Below are 27,960 nucleotides of genomic sequence, written 5' to 3' on the forward strand. Positions count from 1 at the left end.
GGAATGGATTGGTGAAATGGGAAGATTTTTTTTTTGGCTGATGCTGTATAAACTTGCTTTCTTGCATCATATGCCTCTACTAATGCTATTTTCTACTAAGAGGTAACAAGTTGCTAATTACGATATACGATTCGCGTCAAAATCACCGATAACAATTAGGCTCTGTGATTGTAACTTATTAATCCTTAGCTAAATTTTAAAATAATTTTAAAAAGTATACGCGATTAGGAAGGTTAAAAATATTAAACATAATTTGGTATGCTAATTAAGTAAAAAAGAAAAAAAGAGAGTCAATATTTTTTAAAAAATGTATCGATTTTAGGAGCTTGAAATTTTCACTACCACTTGCAATAACTTTGAACCAAAGTGGTAATACGAGAATTTTCATTCACATATGAACCACCCTCGTAATAATCTACAGATAGTAGGCAGTCATCAAAAGCCTTCTATTTAACACATAATTCACAATAAATTACCTTCGTTGTTTGGCTGTTGGGTTAGAAAAATCTCTAAAATCAGATATAATAATCTGGTCTTTTGAGATTAACGCAAAAAACAGCTTTGGTTAGCACACTTAGGGTTGCATAAAGAAATTCCATTTATTAATAAATTACTTCAATTAAAACTGTTAGCCCAGTTCATTTAATTTTAATGTCATGAGGTGGCAAAATCCTCTTTATGTAGGTAAGTTTGCTACAAAATGCAACTTCATATTGTGATGCAAGTCACATCAAATAAACATCAATAAACTGCTCTTATAGTTCGCATTACAAGTAAACAGCAACACTGTCTGAATAGTAAAGTGACCAGATCCTTAGTATTCCAATGCCGTTGTAAAACCGATTTTATAACTTCCCCCCCCCAAAAAAAAACAATATACACATATATTTTTTAAATTTTTTTATTTATAAAAAATATTCACATATAAAATATAAATTAAATACATAAGCTTCTTTGAACTAATTATAAAATAAAATATTACACTTGTTAAACAAAAGAAGTGTAATATTTGTTTTATTTCGCAGAAATACCTATATTATATATGTACAGTATTTCTGTGAAATAATAATAAAATTACATACTTCTTTTAACAATAGAAATTAAATAATATAATTAAATATATTTTTCCGCGGAGTGAAGTTTTTTTAATAATTCTTCATTATTTGATATTTCTTCGTAAAAATTTTCACAAGAATTAGCAAAATTACACTTAACTTGAAGTACTGCTTTCAGCGTTTCTAAGGTCAGTTATGTTTTTCCTTCTGACGTCCACAACTTATCGCAAAAACTCGTTCCGTTGCACCCTTGGTTCCCAGCCAACATAATGCAAATCCAATTACTATTTTTAAATGCCTTCATGCTATGTTCCTTGTGTCAAAATGTTTAAATATTTCGACCCACTTCATATCTGTTGGCATTCTTTCGTTCTTCCATTTTTTTTTTTTTTTTTTTTTTGAATCATCAGCATATTTTTTAAATATGATATCTCGTTAAAAAGCCCACTTTCTTCTTCATCCGCATCAATTAACTTCATTTTATCGTACGTTGAAATATATTCAAAACTTTTTTCCACACATTGCCAATTAACACAATTTTTAAGATTGGTCCATCTAAAACAATCAATATTTTGAAAATGTGTTAAGCGGTATATTGGATACAGTTCCGATAAAAACTCTTCACATTGGAAATGAAGTACCGTATTGGTCGGCTTATAAGATGCTGCGGCGTGGCAGACGCGCCCTAATTTTGGAACGGTAAATTTAAGAAAAAAAAGTTTTGAAAAAATTTTATTGTTAATACAGTGGAAATTTAAAATTCAATAAAAATAAAACCCAAAAGCCAAAAAAGAAAGGTATAAGATTATTACTCTTATTATTTTAGTATTATTCAACTTCTGATTCATTACCAATTAGTTCTGATTCACTAGTTTGATTCAATTACGAGTTTTTACTAGATTCAATTCACTAGTTTGATTCAATGAGTCAGTTATGAACTAGTTCAGATTCTGATTCATTAACTGGTTTTGGCTAGTGCAGCATAAGCCTGAGGCTTATGCTGCACCAGCCAAAAAAAAAATCTGAATTACCCCGAGAGAGAGAAGTAGAAGGGAATTACCAAGAAAGAGAAGAATGATGATATCCAGCTCAGGACCCTGGGTGTGCCAAGCCCATACTCACTAGATGTGAGCCCCTGATCATCATTATCATCACCCTCTTCACTAGTATCACTGTCAATCTCATACAATAAATGATCTTCAGTGCCATCCATTTCATTACTTATACCACATTTTTTAATGGACTTGACAACAATTTCAGTCTTAACATCATGCCATGACTTCATCATCCAATAGTCCATCAACAGCACTTGTGCTATTGATGGACGTTCCGTAATCGTCGTATCATGGTTCCCCTCTATCCCATTACTCCCGCATGTTATTTTTGAATGGCTTATTGATGTTGACATCTAATGGCTGTAATTGGGAAGTTAATCTACCTGGAATTACCGCCAATTCTATGTTCATCATTTCTGCTGCCAGTTTGATGTTTTCAGTCCAATGTGTCTAAACTGATCCAATACTAGTAAGGCATTTTTACGTAGTAGTCCACCAGGACGCTTGGACCAAACTTTCACAAAACAATCTTTGATACATTCTTCATCCATCCATCCCTTCGGTTGAACAAGTACGTGAATTCCATTTGGTAGTTTATCCTTCGGTAAAGTTTTTCTTTTAAAAATTAACATTGGCGGAAGTTTTGTCCCATCAGCATAACAAGTTAAAACTGCAGTGTAGGGTGTCTTTTCATGTTTTAATAGTTATAGATTTTTGCCCTCTCAGATTTACAGTTTTACTGGATGGCACATCAAAAGTCAACGAAATTTCATCCATATTCCCAATTTGGCTAAGTTCGTAGTTGCTTCATTTTCTAGCATTAAGGACATCTCTAATATTTTCTGTTCGTACTCAGCAGGCCTTCTCTGGGCTATTCTAGTTCTTGTGCGTAAACTTAACCCGTTTCTTTTCGTGAAGTGATAACATCAAGATTCAGTTCCTTTAAAGTCGTATATTCCAATATCAGCTGCTCGTTTCCGTACTTCTACTATTATCATTTTAACATACCCACTGCAATACCCACCTAAGTTCCATTATCCAACTACCCAAATTTTCTTACAAATTTGGCCATTTAGGTGGAATTTTACGAAAGTTGTGCTTTGTTTTATCAGCTTCTTGTAATGGAACTTCTTGCTTCTTCCGTTGACGAATCATCTTAGTAGGCGGCGGTCCGAAATTTCTTTCTGCTGCTCTCTTCCCGTGTTCTTTGGTATATTGTACTACTTTTGGCTTAAATCCAATAGTATAATTTTGCCTTCTTGATGCGCCTGCCATTGATTAGGGCTTAAATGTATAACTGGAATTCACTTGTTACTCCAACAACAGCCTAGCAGAGCCGGACCAAGGTAATTCAGTGCCCCGGGAAGAAAGGTTTTTCGTCGCCCTCTTTACTAAGGATATATATATATTCTTGCCTCATCGTTTTTCTGTTTTTAGCGCCCCTTAAAGATAGTCTCCCCCAAGCATAGGTCCTACTAGCCCGTGCCTTAGTGTTGAGTGTGTTTAGTGTCAAACGGCACCAGGGGTTCTCCCCCATCTCTGTGTACAGTGTGGGTATGAAATAGAACACTGTCAATGCCAGAGGTTTAAAGGTGTGTGGATTTTGTATGTGTAGTGTTGTGTACGTTGTTCCTCTGGCCATTTAGCCCTGGGCCTCTAACGGGACCCAACGTTGCCCCACTCCGCCCCATGGAGGCAGACCAGGTACACCAGTATTATAGTTATTTACTCTGGCAGGTCCTGCCACCTAATTTCCTGAGATTTCAGTGGCAAGGACCTAAAAAAAATAATAATTAAATAAAAAACGAAATAAAATTTAAAAAAATAAATAAAAAACAGCTATAGATAGGAGTCAGCCAAAAGGAGTACTAGTTGGGCGATTTGATGTTATTAAGTTTTTGGATGTAGGGCTTAAGCAATTTGGAGATGATTTGGATGCTATTTGTAAGTTAGAGAAAGGGGAGACTGAGGACTGGGGGAAAAGATGGAGATACGGGGTCCATAGAGAAAATGACCCCCAAGTCAGTGGAGCAGACTCATGCCTTCCTTTTTCCGTCTGGGAAAGAGGAGGGGCGGCGAGGGGGGAAGCCAGGGGTAACCTCCCCCTCCTGCCCGGGGAGTGGAGGAAAGGACCACGCAAGAGAGCGTGGCTAGAAAGGCCTAATGGCAGCAGCTGAGCTGTGCTGGTGGTTGTGTCACTCCTGGAACAAACCAAGGAAAGAGGGTTTTTTTTTTTTTTTCCTGAGAAGTGTGTCATATCAAGGAAGTTTCTTATTTTGATCTTCAATGGGTGGTGTTTCAGTGCCTAACCCGTCTAACAGTGAAGACAGACTGCAAACTCAGTAAAAGCGGCATAGCGCTGCTCTTCCATTATAATCAGGTGCTTACATGCCGGGGATTATCTTGGATTTTAGTGGTAAATCCTTGGCTAAAACGCGTCATATTCATGGCAATCGTACACAATATAACCCCAGGGGCTGACATCTGGTGAGTATGGGCTTGGCATGCCCAGGGTCCTGAGCTGGATATCATCATTCTTTTCTTTCTTGGTGATAATCTTCTCTCTTTCGGGAATTTTTTTTTTTTTTTTTTTTGGCTGATGCAGCATAAGCCTCAGGCGTCCTTGCACCATATGGCTAATAATAATAATAATAATAATTATGTGATCCCACGTTTCTTCAGCCCCGCAGTGAGACAGTGAATCATCCTCTATATCTAAGGATTTTAGCTTCCATTTAAAGGGTTCGTGGCCTGTCAATAGAAATGTGGTATGGAGGTCTGGTGAGTACCAGGGAGGAGGCTTTGGATTGATGAGGTTCACCGAGGGAATGAACTTTTTGGTGGTATCCCATGTCTTTTGCCAGGTTCTGTACATAATTTCCATGATTCTCTTCCTTTCCTGTTTGGGGTTGCTATCAAGGTTAAGAGTGATGCCTGCTGTTTTGGTGGGAATAGTCTTCATCAATCGTCGATACAATCCCCCTTCTTATTACCTCAAGGTGTAAGGGTATACATCTAGCTAGCACCTGTAGAGCTGGGGCGCTTACTGTACGGTACGCCCTTGTAACTGGAAAGGAGCATAAAACGCTGTATGGAGTCTAGTTGACGGCGATTTCGGTCGAGGGAGGCCCTAGTACACCATACTGAGGCTCCATAGTAAACTACTGGGACAAATATGGCATTATAAATGAGGGCTAGAGCCCGGCGCTTAAGGCCCCCAATCTGCACGACTTACACGGATGATTATGGCCGACTATTTTTTTTATTTTCTCTGACAGTTTCAAGTGAGGATAGAAATTTAGCTTCATATCTAAGACGATTCCTAAATACTTGATTTCTGGTTATAATCTTATGGAGGTGTTGTCAAATTTAATAACCGATGGTATTCGTAGTTGGAGTGTTCCCTTGAGCAATATAGATTTTGTTTTCCCGAGATCTTCAGTCGGTGAATGTCCGCCCAATCCTGGAGCTTAGTTAGTGCGCCATTTGCACTCTCCTCTAGATCAGCTCTTGAGTCACCATGCACCACCAAAACCAAATCGTCAGCAAACGCAAGGGGTTGAGTCATCCCCAAGTCCATCCCGAGGAACTCGTCCAGGACGATGGACCAAAAGAAAGGCCCAAGGACCGAGCCCTGGGGACAGCCTCGGGAGACCGGACTAGTAACACGAGGTACTAACATGGACAGTGCGGTGTCTCAGGTACTCCTTGACCCAGCTATAAAGGTTGAGAGGTGCTGTGGCTTGACGGAATCTTCTGAGAATGCTTGGCCACCACAGCCGATCAAATGCTCCAGCAAATGTTGCAGGCTCCGAAAAGACGATAAGTGTTTGCCTTTTTATTTACATAATTGTTATTTTATATTGTACTTAATACGTAGTCTTATAGTTACGCTGGTTATTTTTATTTTAATTTAGATAAACAGTTTTTGTAGATATACGTAAAACCGTTATTTCGTTCGAATCTTGCAACCATTGTTTTTGTATATAGTGGTAGGGAACTCAAATTTTTAATTGAGGTAGTTAGGTAGCTCTAACGTATAATTTATAGAGTAATACGCTTCACTGTTCCTATTAGATGGCGTAGTATTGACATTTAATTAATTTAATTTATTGATTTTATTAATTTAAGGTATCATGCCCCAAACTAGAGCAGCAAAGCAACGGGCACAAAGTGGGAAGAGTGCTGTGACTCGAGGGAGAACTGAGGGGGGGGGGCGATTCTCCAACGCATCACAGCCTAAAAAAATATGCAACTTGTGAAATGTTTGCCGAACTCTCTGGAACGGAACATGATATTGCCATGGGGGATGTCTTTGTGTGTGCGCAATGTAAGGAAATCAGGCGACAACTCAGCGTTGTTATGGGCCTATATGAGAGTTTGAAGGACAGAGTGGATGCCCTCGAAAGATCTAAATTGAGGGGGCCCATCAGGCTCTCAGCTGCCCACATCAACGCCAGAGCTTGCACTTGGTCATCACGCAACACAGCGGCAACCCCCCAAGGCAGAATGCGCTGGTCCCTCAGGAACTAGTAGTTGTTGGAGACTCTATTGTCAGGGAAATGGGAAACATGCTTTGTAAAAAGGATAGGTGGAACAGGACCAGGGTATGTCTGCCAGGGGCAAATGTTGATGACGTTGTAGAGCAGATATCATCTTTTAAGGGTACAAAAGGTGATATAGTTGTACACGTTGGCACTAATGATATTAGGAGTAGGAGACCGGCAGAATTACTTAACAAGTACAGGTCACTGTTGAACAAAAGCCGAGAATTAGGGTTGAATTTGAAAGTGTCTGCAATTCTGCCCAGACACGATAGGAGGGAGTATATGATGAGAGCCTTGTCGATCAATTCGGCCCTGGAAAGAATGTGCAAGGCTCAAGGGGTAGAATTTTTTTCAACCTGGACTGTACTTGTTAACAGGAGAGACTACTTCTATAGGGATGGGTTACACTTAAATAGAAAGGGTACAATAATATTTGCTGATGCTATCGAGGCAGTGTTAGGTGGGTCGGAAAACTGATATCTTGGGGGGATACAAGGACTAATAGTTAAACAGTAGCCGTAGGCAGAGGTGAAGGTGATTCTTGCACAACTTCTATTAGAATAGGTAGCGACCTGGAGCGTGGGGGTGTTGGGGGTTTCAGGGACAGATGGCAGTCATCCTGAAATAGGTGGGTATATGGGATGTGTTAGGGTAACTAGGAATAGGAGTAGGAGCATGTATACCAAATGCTAGAAGTATAGTAAATAAATTTTATGAATTTGAAGTGTTGGTCAAGACATCAAAGGCAGATATTGTTGGGATAGCAGAGACGTGGTGTCACACAGATATAAGGAATGCTGAACTGGAATTTGGGGAGTACAATGTGTACAGAAAGGATAGACAGGATAGAAAGTGAGAAGGTGTTATGCTGTTAATTAAGAAAAACATAAAATCAAAAGAAGTGCATCCAGTTGATATAGATGAACAGTGCACTGTTGAGTCAGTTTGGTGTGACATAAGCACTGCGAAAGCAACAATAAGAGTAGGAGTGTGTTATAAGCCTAATGACTCGAATGAGTACAATGAACAATTGTACAGAGAAATAGAGCGGGCTAGTAAATCGGAATGTCTTATAATGGGGGATTTTAACTTCCCAGATATTGACTGGAACTTGTAAGTTGGTCACTCACACACTAGTCAGACTTTTGTGCTTTTATTGGATGATTGTTTTCTGCAGCAGCATGTTCGAGAGGCAACCAGAGAAAGTAATACTCTTGATCAGTGATCATTCGTGTATTGAGAATTTGCAGATAAAGGAACCACTATGTGGCAGTGATCACAGTGTACTGATGTGGGATTTACTTAAATATTTAATTACCATCAGGGCTAAAGGAAAGGGTTTTGCTTCCGTACAGTTGAGTACAGTGGTCTCCGACAGTTTTTAAATTCTGTGCAGTGGGATAAACTGACGATGTTACCAACAGTAAATTCTAAGTGGGAAGCATTCAAGGAATTAATCGTGGATGCTACTAAAAGTTTCATACCTATTAAGAAATATTGTTCAAGGTTTAGGCCTAAATGGTTATCTAATGAACTAATGAGACTCGTAACAGAGAAGAAAAATGCAAGGGAAGCATATAAATTATCAAGCGACTCAGAAGCCTATGGCAGATATAAGCTAGTCTGTAATCAGGTCACAAAGGAAGTTAGGCAGGCGAAATCAGATTACGAGAAATCCTTGGCAAAAGATGCTAAGAAAAACAGCAAGGATTTCTTCGCTTATAGAAACACTAAAAGGAAGGGGTTGAATCGGATTGGTCCACTTGACATCGATGGTTCGACTGTTGATGATCTACATTCACACATGAGGAATTATTAAGGTTTGAAAATGGCAGAAGGTTATCAAATTGTAGCAGGATACTTAATAATTTTGTAATAACTGAAAGCAAAGTGGAGGAGAAATTGTCGAAGTTAAACATAAGAAAAGCACCTGGGGTGGATGGGATCTATCCAGTTATATTAAAGGAGGCGGCAAAGCAACTAAGCAAACCCTTAACCATAATTATGAGAGCATCCTTGGACTCAGGGGAGGTTCCCACTGACTGGAGAGTGCAAATGTATCTCCAATTCAGAAAGGGGGGGGGGGGATCGAAGGGTGACACGAGTAATTACAGACCAGTTAGTTTAACTTCTGTTCCGAGTAAAATAATGGAGTCACTGGTTAAAGATGCATTGCAGGATCATCTAGACAAGACTGCAGCAATAATTCAGACACAGCATGGGTTTGTTAAGGGAAAGTCTTGTCTGGCAAATTTGATAGGATATTATGATGTGGTTACAAAGAAACTGGATGCAAAAAATAATTTTGATATCATATATTTGGATTTCAGGAAAGCTTTCCACACTGTTGTGCATGGAAGACAATTGTACAAATTGGAGCAGAATGGTATTAAGGGTAAGTTGCTACAATGGTTAAGTGGGAAAATACAGAGGGTGGTAATCAATGGGTGTTGCTCTTCGTGGACTAATGTTATTAGTGGTGTCCCACAGGATTCGGTGTTAGGTCCACTGTTGTTTTGTATATTTATCAATGATATTGATGAAGGTATATCAGGCTTAATGTCGAAGTTTGCAGATGATACAAAGGTTGGCAGGGTTGTTAATGACAGTAATGGCAGTGTGCTACTGCAACAGGATCTAGATAATTTGGGCAGATGGGCTAAGAAGTGGCAACTGAAGTTTAACCTTGACAAATGCAAAGTACTGCATATGGGTGGAAGTAACCCCAGAGAAACGTACCAACTGTGTGGTACTACACTTAAGGTGGTAGAAAATGAAAAAGACCTGGGAGTAATTGTGCAGTCAGATATGAAGTTTTCTGAGCAATGCAGACAGGCTGCCAGGGCAGGTCATGGGGTTTTGTCAATGATATATAGGAATTTTGCTAGAAGGGAGAAGGAGGTGATTGTCTCTCTCTGTATAAGGCAATGGTCAGGCCACACCTTGAGTACTGCATACAGGTCTGGAGGCCTCATTTTAGGAAGGATGTAGCTTTAATTGAGCGTGTACAGAGAAGGGCAACAAGATTGGTGAGGGGAATGAAGGGATCATCTTACCAAGAGAGGCTTAAGTTCTGCAAATTGCAGTGGCTGGAGACTTGGCACCTGCGCGGTGATCTGATTGAGGTATATAAGACCTTGAATGGGTTGAGCACGCTGAATTCTAATGGGATCCTTCCACTTGTTCAGATTACCAACCTAAGGGGTCATAAATTCAAATTAAGAAAAGACAGATGTACGGAAATTTGCCTTTAGCCAGCAGGTGGTTAATTGCTGGAACAAACTTCCATCTGTCGTTGTGGAAGTTGATAGGTTGAATAAATTTAAGGAGGAACTGGACAGGCATTTGGAGGCAATGGTGTGATTTTTTTTTTTTTTTTGGCTGATGCTGCATAAGCTCATACACTTGCTTTCTTGCATCACATGCCACTACTACTACTATAAAGTCAACTCGTGTCTTAATCCGGCATGCAGCCTAGTTAGTATTAATTACAGAAAAGTGTACTAACGTATAGTAGTTAACTATCCGTTAACTCTCGGTTTTACGAATGTGCTATATTGTTACTTTCGGCTTCTAAGACATAGGGCGATTTTTAAAGGTATTTATAAGCAAAATAAAGTACGTCTTATAAGCCGACAAAATACGGTAATTTTTTTGGAGCAACCATTTTCTTCTAACTTTGTTAACTGATTGCGAACAATGAGGGGTAGATACTGCATTCTTTCTTTTATCCATTCTTCCTTTTAATTTGAATTTTAAATCATTTATCTCTTCAAAAACTTCCATAATTGTCGCCTTCAATATGGAGGCGCCTCCGTGGCCAGGTGGGAAGGAGCGACAATGCGTAGCACACGCTTCTTGATTAGACCGGGGTTCAAGCCCGTGAATCGAAATCCACCAAATACGGAGGATACGGAAAGGTCAGGGAATGACCACCGTCCGCATATTCTCGGAGCAATATGGCCTTAGTTGCTAATGCTCCTAAAAAACCAAAACAACAACAGCCTTCAATATTTTTCAATTTTGGAGAAACCAAATTCTTCTTTTAATTCACCTTTAAGTCTACAGTATCGTTTCTTCGACACGGCGGGTAAATCTGAAACTATTATTATTATTTTTTTTTTTACTTAGAATTTTTATTTAATATTACTTTCATTTTAAAAATACAAATAATCATAATTCAATAGATACACATTTGTTTTTGTTTTCCAAAGTTACGATGATCATGCGAAAACTGCAGCCAACCTCCAGGGGCTCTCCTCTGGTGAGTATGGGCTTGGCACACCCAGGGTCCCGAGCTGGATATTATCATTCTTCTCTCTCTCTCTCTCTCTCTCTCTCTCTCTCTCTCTGTTGGTGATTCCTTTCTACTTCTTCTCTCTCTCTCTCTCTCTCTCTCTCTCTCTCTCTCTCTCTCTCTCTCTCTCTCTCTCAGGGTAACTCAGGAATTTTTTTTTTGGCTAGTGCAGCATAAGCCTCAGGCTTCCTTGCACCATAGGACTAATAATAATAATAATCGAACCTGCTAACCAATCACAATGACTGTATTATGTGGTCAGTCAGCGCCATCTATGAGACAAAAGATATCGCGAGGATGCAGAATAAAATAAAATAAAAAATGCAAAATCGTTATTCATGATATGAGTATGAAAGCTACATGTCTAATCCGGCCAGTTTGAAATGCGGGGCAAACGACTTAAATCCGGGACTGTCCCGCATAATCCACAACGTCTGATCACTTTACCTTACGGTGCTGTGATTTGCTGTAATGCTTTATAGCCGCCGATGCCTCAAACCTTCCCACTAAATTTACTCCCATTTTATAATTTACAGTAGAACCCGAATAAGAAATTCCAGCATAAGAGGTTTTCCCATGTACTAGGTTTGGTTTCTTAAGTCCCAATTTCATCTCTATATGTTGTAATGTTTTATTTTCCCGCGTAAGAAGTTTCCCGAGGAAAACGTTTTCCCTCATAAAAAGTTCGTGATAAAGAATGCACAGTGTATTATTACAATGACGTTTTCCCACTTAATAAGTTTTTTTAAATATAGAAATGATTTATTTTTAATATTAAAAACTATTAAACAATATAAACATTTGGTAATCGAACAAGTTAGTGCCAAGCAGCATATGTTCATAGAAAACCACCGAAGTAGGTGAAATGGCATCTTTTTTGATATTCATGTATCTCGTATTGTGAATGCCTTCACAACGAGTTGCCCTGATATTGCACTACCTCCAATAAGCAACGCTTCAGCAATGGAGAAGACTAATGTTACTTATTCTCGGCGGGCACCATCACCCAGGGGTGGTGGAGTGGTAGTATCTTACAAGAATCCATTGTCGAAGTGTTGCTTATTCGAGGTAGTTCAATATCAGGGCAACTCGTTGCGAAGGCATTCACAATATGAGATATAACAGAAACGATGCCATTTCACCTACTTCGGTGGTTTACTGCGAACTAAAATGATGCTAAGCACTAACTTGTTCGATTAGTGAATTTTCCGTAGTGTGAGGCTTTCAGCGCTAAAACCTTTTTAGTAATGCGCAGAGTAAAATATTTATAAATTCTAAAATAGTACAGTAAAAAGCATCTTTAACTTACGTATATGTATCTTTTCATTTTTATTTGTGTAGTTAATATTTCATACCCTTAGATCACTTTCCCTTCTAAGAAGTTTTCCCGCACAAGAAGTTCTAAACCTCCAGTCCCTTGGAAAACTTCTTATCCGGGTTCTACTGTATTTTTAAAACTTTATTGCACTTCCAACTGCCGGGACAACATACAATTATCGATGAACGCTCTTTACAGTTATCTGACAAGTACTGAGCAGACTAGTTTACTTGACTTATGGAGATGCCGACAGATGGTGACAGTGTCGAGGGAAGACGGAAATTATGTTCCAAAACAACCGGCGCAATCTGTTCCATGTAAATGGTATGCGCTAGAGATATTGCAAAGTGGAATCAATTGATGGAATACCTCACTCCACACGCAGGCGCAGTAATCAATGATATTAAACTTAAGTTTGTAATTCATTTAATGTTGAGCTCAGCATGGAGCAGAACCTCCTTTGTGTTTTTTGTAGACTTGGCTGCCGTATTTGTAGGGGGTCAAATTCCACCAATCTAAAAATATCGCGTGGTTGTCTAGGAATAAACTTTTACCACGAGTACTATTGGATTTGGGCACGGGGCAAAACAGAACACGGGGAGGTTTTATCAACTTACCAAATGTGCTAATCGGCAAGACAATTTCCTCTAGGCTAAGAGGTTGATTTGTTTATAAATCTTCGGTGGATTATTGCTCAAAACCAGGTGGGTGAATTTTGTATGAAGCCCAATCCAGTTTTACTGTCTGCCGAACATGCATCCTTTATATATATATATTACTATTTTATTATTATTTTTTTTTTTTATAGTTGCAATATATCTTTATGTAATTTCAGTTTCAAACTTGCATATTTTCCATACAGATGTTCTCTAATAAACGTAAAAAGAAGGCAGACTCGTGCCTTCTTTCTACATTTGTGTTTTTTCGGGTTTCAAAGTTTGTGTACAACGATCGTTTTTAAATACACAAGTATCTTGCAGTTATTAACAAATGAAGTCTACTTACTTTGCCATAACTATATTTGATATTCACTGAGCTCCGGGCAGTGTCGTAACTAGAAAAAGTGGACACCAATGCAAAGTTTAGTGTGGGCCCCACTGAAAATAGTTGTTTTGGTAAAAATAAAAAATCCTTAAAAATTTCCCTGGAAGCAGCAGCAGCTATGCTAATACTATTTCACCTCTATTCACTACAGTTGCGTTTGTGCTGCGCGGCTAGCTAACAATAAATATGCTTTGTGTAAAAAAAAAAAAAAAAAAAAATTGTTCGTAGACACAGTAAATTTCATCATAAACATAACTAAAAAAGGGGCTCGCATCTGGTGAGTATGGGCTTGGCACATCCAGGGTCCTGAGCTGGATATCATCATAAATAAATAAATATTCTGTTTATACTCCGGCACGACAACCAAGTCAGTAGAGTTTACAATAAATCGTCAATACAAATATTTATCGTATTTATTATTCACGGGCTTGAACCCCGGTCCACTCAAGGAACGCGTGCTATGCACTCTCGCTCCTGACCACTGGGCTACGTCAGGCATCATGATCATTCTCTTTCTTGGTGATTCCCTTCTACTTCTGACTCTCTCTCTCTGGGTAATTCAGAATTTTTTTTTTTTTTTTGGCTGGTGCAGCATAAGCCTCAGGCTTCCTTTCACCATATAGCTAATAATAATAACTTACATTTTTACTCAATTTTTTGTTTTTTTCTGTTTCGGGTAGGAGATCCCCTTTCGGTAGTGGGCCCCAATGCACCGCACTGGCTGCATTGGCATAGTTACGACACTGGCTCCCGGTTTACGAACGTCTCATCTCGAACTATACACAACTTCAACCATATTACCCATTTTACTTTCAAAAGAAAGTAAAATGGGTTATAATGGTATGTTTCAAATGTTATGCGTTTAACATGCACGTACGTGCATTTTAAATACAGTATATCATATTATTAAAAGTATATTTTTGGTGAAATGAAATGGCGCACACGTGATGAGCTACAAATTACCAACGATATCTCTTGTTAGATAAAAGCGATTTCTGTTTAAACTATCTTTTTATTTCGAGCGGAAACTGCTTGCCATTCCTTCCTAAGTTATTCTATGTTTCCAGTAATAAATAAGCAGCTTTTTATAATTTTATTGCAGCTGTAATGAGAAGAGTTTCAATTAGGTTAGTTACACAATTTCACTTGTAGGAAGGGGGGGGCTTGAGTATTAACTAGTTGTAAACATAAGCTAGGGAAGTGTTAACTTCTGCGATTGTCTATTTTATTTTTATTTAAATTATGCACTAACAATTTAAACAGTATCTGGGACAAGTTATTAGCTGTAATAATGATAAATGGCTGGAAGTCAAGAGAAGAATAAATTTTGGATGGATAGCATTCAGGAAATATAGTCACATACTGAGGAGCAATATCCCAGTTTGTCTGAAACGTAAAATAATGAATCAATGTATACTTCCCACCATGACTTATGGAAGTGAAACTTGGGCACTCACCAAAAGAATGGAAGAGAAGCTAAGACCTACACAGCGAAGAATGGAACGAATTATATTGGGAATCAGACTGTTAGATAAGAAGAGAAACACATGGATTAGGCAGCAAACTCAAGTAAAGGACATTCTTATCAAAACTAAAGAACTAAAATGGTCTTGGGCAGGACACATAGCTCGAAGACATGATGACAGATGGACTAAGAAAATAACAGAATGGTACCCAAGAGGAGCTAGAAGAAAACCTGGAAGACAAAGGCGGAGATGGATAGATGAAATTCATGAGTTTTTGAGTAGTAAATGGATGGCCAGTGCTCAAAACAGAAGGAACTGGAAAGTTGCTGGAGAGGCCTTCATCCTGCAGTGGATTGAAAATGGCTGATGATGATGATGATGATGAATTTAAACAGAAAACTGCTCTCTATTACCCAACTCCAAAGTCGTTATGATAAACTTCAGTGATGTAGTGATTTCTGCCTAAGTAGTCCACTTCTACTGTAAATTACAATAAAGATATTATTTCTTTTCCTTTTTTTTTTTTTTTTTTTAACATTCTCTCGTTCTATCAATACACCTAGGGGAAAATGGCTTCCCATTTAAGAACTATTATTGGTGTAGGTTTTACTGTACCTAGTTTGCAGTAATTAAATTTACACCATACGATGGAGGAATTTTCTTTTTTATTAATTAAATTAAATAAATTTTCATTATCAAAGTCAAGGCGTAATAATTTCAAAGTTTTCTCTATATTTGTAAAAGAAAGTTATGTAAAAAAGTAAATTATATTCCATATAATCAAGCAGATTTTTCAAAAGAGCATAGTCTAAATATTATCAGCATCATCTTTCCCCTCTTCATCATTAGTGTGCATAATCATGAAAGGAAATTTTGTTTCAGCTGTTAAGTTATTCGATCGTAATGAAATTATTCTAATAATCATTTTGCCTACCAATATTAATGAGACTAGGAAAATCCTACCTTTTGCCTGGAACTTCTTTATAATATGTTAAAAGTCTGTTCTTTTCTTAAATATAATGCCAATCTATTTCGTCTGTCTGACCCAATTCTTCGGTGGTGTGACAAAATCCTGTAACATAATAGTAGATGGAAGAATTAAACTTAAAGGTTATCAACATGCACAGTTTAATAACTATACAATTTTTAAAAAATCTGTTTATACCCCAGAACGACTATATAAAGGTCAGCGGAGTTTACAAGATAGAGAATACACAGCAATCTCTTAGAGAATACTTAGCAATCACGTGAGCTCGAACCACTGCCAACTTAAACGCATGTGCTACTGCACTCCCACGTTCGTTTGTTAACTAGAGCATCCAAAGGTTCAGTTTAATCCCGTCATCCCTTAAAAGCATTGTGTAAAGTGACCAGACGTCCAGGATTATGCGGGACAGTCCCGGATTTAAATCGTTTGCCCCGCATTGGACATGTAGCCTCCATACTTAATGACAAACATGATGCAAATCATTTGCATTATGTTTGCGGGAAACCAATGGTACAACGGAAAGGGTTTGGGTATTAAATAAGTTGTGGACATCAGAAGGAAAAACACAACTGACCGTAGAAACGCTGAAAGCAGTGTTGCCAATTTAGCGGTTTTCCCGCTAGATTTAGCGGAATTGCTTCAGGTTTGGCGGATTAAAATATGTAATAGCGGATAGCGGGTTTTTTAGCGGAATGAGTTTAAATGTAAAAATTTAAAATACGTTTAGCATTTTATATATTTTGGCAATGTAACATTTAAATTAAGAAATATTTATTTAACAATATAAATATTTCATAATTGAAATGTTTTATTGATATACATTGTAAAAATATTAGGGATATCTTATTTAATAGTTTTTTTTTTTTTTCCTTATAAAGCGAAGAATCGGTTTTATATTATTAAGGGATCCCCTGAGGGGAACCACAACAATTTCAATACATAGTTACACTCGCGATCAAACGATATGACCGTTGGTTCATAGCTTTAAATTGTTGAATCAAATCTCAAAATGTGGAAAAAATTCTAATGAATTAGCCCCACCTTTTTTTGAAACCGCGAAGGAATGCCATTGGATTATTTTTCTTCGTCGTAATTGAATCATCTGGAGAAACAAAATTATAGCGATGAATAACCTCATCATGGGTATAATTAATGTCTCGGTAAAGATCTTTATATGCAGGCCATCCATCACTAATGATTCTTGTGCCTGACAATATTCTCTTTCTTATAATTGATAATAGAGTTGTTTTATCTCTATTTTCTACCGGAACGAAAAAAACATCGTTTGGTAATTCTTTCGAATGCACCAAAAACCCATTGTGTTCCTATTAGTCGTCCTCTATTATTTTATTATTAGTTATACGGTGCAAGGAAGATTGAGGCTTATGCTGCACCAGCCGAAAAAAAAAAAAAAATTCTGAATTATTCAGTGAGAGAGAGAGAAGTAGAAGGGAATCACCAAGAAAGAGAAGAACGATGATGATATCCAGCTCAGGACCCTGGGTATCCCAAGCCCATATTCACCAGATGTGAGTCCCTGGGGTTATTATATATTTTCTTTTGAAAAATGCTGATTCATCAATTTCAACTTCGATAGGTATTCCATTTTCTGAAATCCCCCTAGTTAACTATCTTAATCAATTATTGATATCATGCAGATCTCCCTCAGATCTTTGCATTTTCCAATAACTGTTTATTTATTTATTTTTTATTGATATTTAAATCAAGAGCAATGTGATCTTGAGACCAATCTTAGGACCAGAAGCATAGAAATAATAAATTTTGAGATTACGCTAATGTACTATCATCAAAAAATGATTTATGTCTAATACTCTTTGTTTTACGGCAAGGTTTCTTACAACCCCATCTAAACATATCAGTTTTACATTTACTTTTTGTTAACCGCATTTCAAGTTTGCAAACTTCACCAAAAGCTGTACTTTGCAAAATGTGATTTTTTGCCAACCAAGAAATCCAGTGATTAATATTTTGTCACTGCATAAATTCATCAACTCTGTTAAACGGTAGTTGTTATTTTTGACTTCTTCCTCAGCATTTGATATGCAAATTGGAGGTTTTTGTCTGGACATAATGTAGGGTCTTAAATTTTTTTATGACGCCCATTAATAGGATTTAACCCAAATGAAAATTTAAAAAGGTGGCGTGTTAAGTGTTAAAAATAGCGGATTTTGAGCATGCGGTTAGCGGGAAGTATTATTAAGAGTTGGCAACACTGGCTGAAAGCAGTACTTCAAGTTAAATGTAATTTTGGTAATTCTTGTGAAGAATTTTACGAAGAAATATCAAATAATGAAGAATTATTAAGAAAAATTCACTTAGCGGAAAAATATATTTAATTTCTCTGTTTTTATTGTTAAAAGATGTATTTTTATTATTATTATTTAACAGAAAAACCTAACCTTTTTTCACTAAACAAAAATGAAAATCAATTAAAAACATGACCCCTCCAATAAGTATTTTTCCTCCTTCTAATTACAGTACTGTACAACCATTTTTCCCAGTTCACGTCCTTCACGCAACCTTCTGTTCGTTACGTAGCGTCGGTCAAGGAATATCGGATAGTGCCAATATTACATCTTGTACCCGTGTCCCTGTGGGTATTCTTATCAATGGTTCTGTAACTAGTTGCAGGGCGGCCTCACAGAGGTAATGAAGACTTTAAAAGAGTTGGGCAAACTAAATGCTGAGGGCATCTTTACTCTTTCTCAGGTGACTTATATAAGGGGCGGCGGCGTCGAATTAAACTGAGTATGATAATTGCACACCAAACTGATAAATTTTGTCTTTAGCGAAGGAGTAGCTAATTCCCAACTAGCCTTTCGGAAATGAGGAGTTGATCTTAAATTTAATTATTTTATTTAAGTTCGTTAAACCGAAGCTTGTTTTACCACAGCTTCTGTTACGTATTACACGTAACTCGCATCCCTCTTCTCCCATTGGCTGAATAAATATCATTAGGAGGAAAATTATTTTAAAGTATAGAAAGACACGCATTCATGGCTTCTATGACTACCGCCCTTCAAAAATACAGTATTCCATAATCTAATGTATTCATTCTCTCTGTGCTAACTGCTCACCCAGTATTGCATAAAAATCCAGTGCCGAAAATCAGGACATGCTGAGAATGGATATAGAGGTTAAGATTGGAGGGAAAGATTGATAGTATCCTACACACTGATTTGTTGATCGATTTCCGTATATTTTGGGTGTCATTAAGTTACATAAAACAGATAGATTCCCATTAAAAAGGATGATGCGAATACGCGGATAAGAAAATTTGTTTTTTGTATTCACTTAATGTACTGTATTCCTAAACAGCACACATTCTCAATGTGCTTTGCAGCCAGTCACGCCTAATGTAATGAACGGTAGAACGGCTGTCTCATAGGAGCCAGTCATTCTAATCTGACCCAGTGATTGAGGTCACTACAGATATTTAATTAATGAGTGCTATGTTGAACTGCTACTCCGATTAGTATTTTCGCGTTATAGTTATGAGATCATTAGGTGAATAGAGTAGGCAAAGAGGGCTTTAAGCTCCCGTTATTTATGCAAGAATAAAGCTTTCAAACTTGGCTGTGATGAGTCGATGAAGAGGCGCCATTCAAGTGTAATGTATACTTTGGAAAAGAACCGCAGTGATATCATGGCAGCAGTAGGAAGAGTAGACTGCTTACTGTAAAGAAATGTCACCAAAACTTGGATTCTTTTTCGATGAGACTCTTTGGCGTTCTTCTTAACCAAGTGGTTTTGTAATATACTTAGGGAAGGCCGTTACGTAGTTGTTTTCCATTAAGATTATTACTATATTTAATACCACTCTTATATCACGTGAAATTAATAATATAGTTTATTAAGCTATTTGCATAAACTACTCTATACATTAAGGTGACGTTCAGGTATCTTACCGATACCCACCATCAGACCATGTTGCTGACACACTCCTCTTGCCGATGTTCCCAGAACCTGATGTGCATACCTAGGAGTTGTGGGAGCATCGGCAAGAGGAGTCTGTCAGCAGCACGGTCTGATGATGGGTATCGGTAAGATACCTGAAACGTAACCTTAATGTATAGTAGTTTAGGTGAATAGCTTAATAAGTTATATTATTAATTTCACGTAGTATAAGAGTGGCATTATATATAGTCATAATCAAGTGGCTTTGCTTTAGTTTTGAGTCGAGAAGGCTAGATCTCTAATGAGGTCATTCAGCTCTTCATGGATAAATAGCTCCGTATCCAATGGCTATTTGTCCGATGCGTACTCGGGATCAGCTGAAGTTTTCAGCTCTCCGCCAATCACACTTTCATCACATTCCATTTCGCCTTCTAGGTACAAGAAGTGGCATACCGTCATCGTGAGGAATTGGTCTCATCACTGAATCCAGGTTCGGATAAACAATCTTTTGCTTATTCTTCGCTGAGAACCCAGTTTTATTCATGTTACAAAAGTAAAAATCACAATCGTGGTGTTTCGGCTCCCTCCATATCATGGATATGAAAGATGGCATCGACTTTTTCCTTTTGTTCTACCAGCTACGTAGTCCATTCGAACAAGAGGCACAAATAATATATGGTGTCCACTACTTATTCTGGTACTAGAGGACAGCCAAATTACAACTGGTAAGTTTACCGAATACCCGTCATGACCGTACGGCGTAGTGAACTAGGAAAGAGCAGAACACACACAGCAGAATTTGTTGGGGTGATTTTCACTTTCGGGGTATAACGATGAATGTGTTTCAGTAATTCACTGGATCTTACCTATAACAATTCATAATAAAATAATTAAATTATGAAATTATTGTTATTGATACAGATATATCAAACAGTTACGTAAATATAAATGTATAAACAATAATAATAAATAAATAATTATTATATTAATGTAGGTTCGCTGAATAGGAGTGGAACAGGCATTCTGTGTGTTATCAGACAGTCTAAAACACTGTCTTCCTATTTCTTTATTCCAATATCTTTCTATTTCAGAAGATTTAGGAGAAGTCCGGTTGGCCTGCCTCCTAAGATCAACTCATGCACACCTTCTCGATGATAGGCCCTGTTATGTCACTTAGGTGGCAACGAACGTGTAGAGTGGTTCTCTTCAAGACGCCTGGTCAGCCTGAAGAGGAAAAGACCAAACCTTCCAGCACATGACAGTAAGACGAAACAAATGGCCCTCAGTCCCCGGCGGCTTTCACTCCCCCTATTATGGCAGCGAGAGGATCAGAGTGGAAGCAGAGGGTGCTAAGAATTTCTGGGTACGAGCAGGATGCCATGAACGTAAACTGAACTTGGACTGTTGCAACGTAAGATCGCTCATCGGTGAATACAGGATATTCACCGATGAGCGATCGGTGAATATCCTGTATTCACCGGATATCAGAGCTGGAAAAGGAATTAAAAAATATGAATTGGAATATCATCGGTTTGGCTGAAACAAGAAGAAATTAATCACTTATAGGTTTATCAAATGGAAATCTGCTGTACGCCAATGGAAACAGTGAAAGGAGTGAAGGTGGAGTTGGCTTTCTGGTCCATAAAGATATAAAAAACAAAAATTTGGAATTCAAAAGTACATTACAAGGGTGTCAAGACTACTACTCAGGATTTCTAAGAGGTATAATCATTTATGCACCAACATCGAGCCATGACGATGAAGAGGTTGAAGAAATGTATACCGAAATTGAGTCTTCTAGATGAACAGAAAACTCACTACACTATCATTATGGGGGACTTCAATGCTAAGGTTGGAAAGAGACAAAACAACGCAGAAAGGGGAAATATAGGAAATTTTGGAATTGGTGAAAGAGGTGAAAGACTTGTGGAATTTGTAGAATTTCGAGGAATGTCAATAATGAACACTTTTTTCAAGAAAAGGGTGAACAGAAAGTGAACATGGAAGAGCCCAAGTGGATTAACAATTAATGAAATCGACTTCATCCTCACTAACAGAAGATATATCGTGAATGATGTTACTGTCCTAAACAAGGTAAATGTTGGAAGTGATCACAGAATGGTAAGATGCACACTTGATATAGATGTAAGAAAAGAAAGGAAAAAACTGACTCGAGTAAATAATACAAAGGTCTTTGAGATAACAGAAGAAGAGAAAGAGCAGTATGTACTTAAGAACAAGTCTGAGCTTCTGCAGACAGCTCAGGACCAAGTTTTCGACGAGGAATATTACAACTTTCTGAAAGTGATAAAGCCCAAGAAACCTATACGTAAAAAGAAATCCAAAGAAGAAAAAAATTAGTCAAGAAACACTTGTCATGATGAACCGAAGACGACAAATGAAGAGCAAGAAAAACACTGACAGGGAGAAAATTGAGTGTACTGAGTTATGCAAAGCCATTAGAAAGAGACTCGGAGAGGAAATAAGAAAATTTAACACAAGAAAAGTAAAACAAGCATTAAGGGAAAACAAAGGATTTCAATCAGCAGTCAAGAGCAGTAATACAGAAAGACAAATGATACTGAAACTGAAGAATAACTGTGGTGTACTTATAAATAGCAGAGAAGGCATAATTCAAATAGCAGAAGACTATTATAAAGAGTTATACAAGGAGCGAGGGCATGATGCCAGCAGTGGGGAAAGATGGATCGCAAATTAGTAACACATATAACATACCTGATATCCTTCCTGATGAGGTAGAACATGCGTTGAAGAAAATGAAGAATCAGAAAGCCCCGGGGGAAGATGAAGTTACTGTAGAGTTGTTAAAATTGGGAGGAAGAGACATGACACAAAACTGGCAAGGCTCTTCATAAAATGAATTAGAAAAGGTGTGACGCCTAAGGAGAGGAATAATGCAATCATAGTTTTGCTGCATAAGAAAGGAGATAAATCAGAAATTGGAAATTACAGACCAATTAGCTTGTTATCCCACATCTACAAGTTGTTCACAAGGGTCACTACTATCAGATTAGAAAGAATATTTGATGAGAATCAACCGAAAGAGCAAGCTGGCTTTAGGACAGGATTCTCAACTATGGATCATCTTCACGTAATGCCACAGCTAATGGAGAAAGAAAATGAATATAAAACACCATTATGCCTGGCATTTGTGGATTATGAAAAGGCATTTGACTCCATACAGCATGAGGCAATGTTTCGGGCACTGGAAAGACAAGGCATAGATATCCCATTTGCATCTTCTTGGCCTAAAGGGGCACTAGTGAAACACTTCTACACTACAAAGCGTACCTCTACCTGGATGCAGTATCCCCAACGGATTGAAACTACAAATAATGAAAGTCTAAGTTTGGGGAGGAATATTCCGGTTATACTGAACAGGACCTTCTTAAAGGTTCAAACACCCTCACAGATGCTTGCCAGCGACATGATTACTCACCACTAACGCCTGAGGGAAGACATATGAAGACTGAGGTGAGAACTACCTCCAGAACGAACCATAGACGATTGATTAAGGCCATCAGAGCTCCAACAAGGGCATACATCCAAACTTCTTTAATGTGCGCAATTTTGTATCAAAATACTAGAAGTTTGAGAAATAAACTTCAGATAATGGAAATTCTTCTCTTGTCAAGGTTGTATGACATCATTTGTATCACAGAGACATGGCTGTCCCCCAATGAAAAAGACCTAGCATTCTCTCAACACGCTTGCTTCTCGGGCGTTTTTGCCTCCAGGGAACGGATGACTGGTGGTGGTGGTGTAGGCATTCTCTTCAACACACAAAAATTCTCACTGACTAGCTCAGCCACTCTAAAAACAGAACAGTTTGAAGCAGCAAGAGCCTCACTCAGCATTCAAGGCCACAGACTTGACGTGTGCACAGTCTACATCTCCCCCCCACAGTAAAGAACACTTTACAAGAGATCTCCAACTGGATAATTAATCAATGCCACCCTAAAGCAACATTACTTGTGTGTAGAGACTTTAATATTAGCTCAGGCCAACACAGTCTTCGCAGCTTGTTATCTTCTAATCTGGCTGCAGTAGGACTGACCCTCCAGAATTTTTTCTCTACCAGAGGCGCTAACGTGTTAGACCTAATATTTGCAACAGACACCCTCACCGTTGACAGCCAACCTGAAACAGCCTTCATGTCAGACCATCTACCAGTAGCCCTCATTCTTCCAATTACTTCCAGGGCATCCCGGCAACATCAGGCACCAGTTAAGAAGACAGTGATTAGCCCCTCTCTCCTCAATCAAGAGAATTGCTGCTTCGCAGCATCCATTTTTCCTTGGGAAGCCCTAAACCAATATCATCCACAGCTCGGGCAGCACTTTCTTACCTGCTGGCTGCAGTCTATTGCTCGAACTGCATCGTCAAAAACAGTTTCGATCTCCTGTCTAAGCAAAGCATGGTGGACCCAAGATCTCAACCTTAAATTTCAGAATAAACAAAGACTACATGCAAAATGGAAAGCAAAATCAGACCCATTAGACAGAATTGAATACTCAAGAGCCCGTGTCCAGTTCAATAGAAGCAAATCTGAAGCCATTAAAGCCTACATCGACAAAACAATCAATATTGGGAAGCCACCGTTTAAGGCAAGGCATGATGAATTCCCTCAACAACTTAATCCAATCGAATAGCTAGACTACATCACAAGATTTAAGCCAAAATCAGCGTCAGACCTAAAGACAATTCACAACAGTTGTCAGCAAGGTATCCTCGCTTCCATCATCATCACAAAAAGAGAGCTTATCCAGGCCATCAATGATATCCCACCAACGTCTTGCACTGGATATGATGGGGCCCCCCAATTCATTCTTAAGAGCGTTAGTGTTTTCATCATGATGCATTCCTAGGTATCTTTAATGGAATCCTCACAACGCAAAGTTTCCCAACAGCCTGAAATCAATATATTGTCCGACCAATCCCCAAAACACAAGAAGCGACATCAATTTCACAATTCAAGCCAATAATGAAAGCCTCATGTCTCCTCAAAGTCATGGAGAAGTGCCTTACTCCCATCCTAACCAACCAGGTTCTGCCATGTGAATCACCATACATTCACTATGCCTTGAAACGCAGGCCCACCATTACCAACCTACTGCAAACCACCAACACCATTCTGGGGGCTCTACAAGATAGGGCTGAGATGGCAATTGTTTAACTGTATATCCAGTCTGCATTCGACAGCATAGATATCCAGCCTCTTCTGCAACTTTGTGAGGATGGATACCAGATAAAAGGCAATATACTGGAATTCTTGAAGTCGCTACTTACGACCAGGGTCCTTCACTTGACGGTGAATAAAAAATCTTACACAAGGAAAGTTTGTGTAGGTGTATCCCAGGATGGGGTTCTTTCAAGGCTCCTCTTTACGGCTGCCGTCCACCCATTCCTGTGCCAGCAAACAGAATTTATCAGTTATCCAGACGACTTGAAGCGCCTCTATCGGATCAACGAGACCGCCCGACCTGATTCTGTTTCTGAAACCATTATCAACAGCCTTAAGAATCTGATTACATAATTGGCACAGTTTTCTCTTAAGATAAATCCAAAAAAATCTGCACAAATGGTATTTTCACTCAAATCAAACTCAACGCAACTAAACCTGAAAATTCATGGAACCCCCATTACCCCAGTCATCAAGCACAAAGATTTCGGCGTTATATTCGACCCTAAACTCAGTTTCAAACACCATGTTGCAGACATTCACAACAAGGTCTGCAGATCAAGATGGCTTGCCAAACAACACCTCCTTCATGTCACAGAGCCCGAGTACACTCTCCAATACATATACAGTGTACCGGTTTCTGAAGCCAGTCATCACCTACGGTTCAGAAATCTGGGCGTTGGCAACGAAAACCACGCTAAAAACCAATGCAACTGATGAGTACTGGCTTCTTTGGTGGGTCCTCTTCAAGCATAATCTGCCACCACTCACACATACTTCAGATATCACCCAACTTCTAAATTACAGAAAAGTCTCCAAACGGATATTCGCCCTTCGCTTGCTTGTGTCAATTAAAATGATAGTGGGCGAAGTCAATACGCCAAATTTTTGGCAGATGTTCAATTGGAGGATCCCACGAAACCCTTAAGAGCCCTGCCTTTTTTTCAGTCTGTGGCGTGGAGGCTCAGGATAGGGGATAGGTTCCTGCCCATGGACATGCTCCACAACGTCCAGGAGATAGATGTGGACTACAAAAAGTTCATAGAGAACAAATCGTACAGAAGACGCATCATCAGGGAGCAGCTCTCGACTTCAACCGAGTGACTACCATCGTCTCTTCATCGCTTTTCATTTCACATATTAATATTAATTTTATATGAAAAATATGTAATTATATATTTTATGTCCTAATATATGTTTTATGTAATTTTTCTTGCATTAGTTATTTCATGTTAAACCCCTAGCATTGTCGCTGTTGTGGGTATTATTGCATCAGGCAATCATGTATCCAATCACTGCCTGCAATAAAGATATTAATAATTATGATTTTGAAGAAAAAATATCAGAATGCTACCTCCTTTATTAGACTAGACAAAGACAGTAGTAAATTGAAAATTGAGAAAGGAGTTCGACAAGGAGACAATATCTCTGAAGTTGTTTACTGCTGCCCTTGAGGAAGCTTTCAGAAGATTGGACTGGTCGCAAAACGGAGTCAATGTGAATGGAGAGTACCTAAACCATTTACGATTTGCAGATGACACTGTGGTCATAAGCCACGATCCCAAAGAATTAGAGGAAAATCTTAAGAGGAAAAGAATTAAGGAAATTAGAGAAATTAATTAGAGGAAAAGAATTAAGGAAATTAGAAAAATTAATTAGAGGAAAAGAATTAAGGATTTTGGACTGAAGATGAATTTGGCTAAAACAAAAGTAATGATGAATAAGTATGCCACAGAAAGGGATATAATGATTGAAAGAGCAGTAATTGAAAAGGAGGAGTCATATACTTATCTGGGACAAGTTATTAGCTGTAATAATGATAAATGGCTGGAAGTCAAGAGAAGAATAAATTTTGGATGGATAGCATTCAGGAAATATAGTCACATACTGAGGAGAAATATCATAATTTGTCTGAAACGTAAAATAACGAACCAACATATACTCCCCACCATGACTTATGAAAGTGAAACTTGGGCACTCACCAAAAGAATGGAAGAGAAGCTAAGAACTACACAGCGAAGAATGGAACGAATTATACTGGGAATCAGACTGTTAGATAAGAAGGGAAACACATGGATTAAGCTGGCAACTCAAGTAAAGGACATTCTTATCAAAACTAAAGAACTAAAATGGTTTTGGGCAGGACACATAGCTCGAAGACATGATGACAGATGGACTAAGAAAATAACAGAATAGTATCCAAGAGGAGCTAGAAGAAAACCTGGAAGACAACGGAGATGAACAGATGAAATTCAAAGAGTTTGTGAGCAGTAAATGGATGGCCATTGCACAAAACAGAATTAACTGGAGAGTTGCTGAAGAGGCCTTCATCCTGCAGTGGATTGGAAAAGGCTGATGATGATGACATGGGCGGTATAATCAGTCTCATCATGTTCATGTAATCGGTCTCATCACAAAAACTAGACGTGCTTCGCGAAAACAGATTTGTCTAGTCCACTTTTTTTTTCCCCGATGGAAAATACTTGTTTACCTGTATCATTAATGTAATCAATAATAACACATGCCATATAAATATTTTAAAAAAGGCACAGCCACAAATTATAACATTCATTAAATTTGTAAAATAATTAATATTAATTATTATATATAATTGTATGTTTATATAAAAAAGATAATTTTTAATAATAATTCATTTAGATAACAATACTCGTCATGTTTTTAAAATAAATTATAAATTTAGTTTTTTTTTTAAGTCTAACTTGCATTAGTATCTACAATGAATCGGCGCCTGTTTCAGGGCCACATCTGCCACGCCCTATTTAGGCTCCTGCTTATCTTTTATTTGATGTACAGATTAAAATTTAATTATTAAAAGTAAGGACGGTTTTGTGGGTGACCACTGGCACCGCTCACAGTTGCACAGACACACACACACACTCACTGTACTACTAAAAGTAAGTGGTATATTTATTTCTTACTCAACCCTAACCCAAATAATATTATTAGTTTTATTCATGGCGGGGTTGTATGAATATCGTTTTAGGAAGGGGGGGTCACACCATCGTAAAGTAAAGGTTGAGAACTTTTTAGATTAAAGTAACCTGCCTT

At 38.1% G+C, this 27,960-nt stretch overlaps 1 protein-coding gene across 1 annotated transcript in view; it reads left to right on the forward strand.

Annotated features, from left to right (window-relative positions):
• Positions 1-12,717: 12,717 nt before the first annotated feature.
• AQP (aquaporin) overlaps positions 12,718-27,960 on the forward strand; it is a 118,038-nt gene continuing 102,795 nt past the window's right edge. The window contains exon 1 of the mRNA XM_090374822.1: positions 12,718-12,976. The gene's annotated coding sequence lies outside the window, so the exon portion shown is untranslated. The remainder of the gene's footprint in view (positions 12,977-27,960) is intronic.

The sequence above is a fragment of the Mastigoproctus giganteus genome, chromosome 1, assembly GCF_048544385.1.
Source record: "Mastigoproctus giganteus isolate SK-2022 chromosome 1, ASM4854438v1, whole genome shotgun sequence".
Lineage (NCBI taxonomy): Eukaryota > Metazoa > Arthropoda > Arachnida > Uropygi > Thelyphonidae > Mastigoproctus > Mastigoproctus giganteus.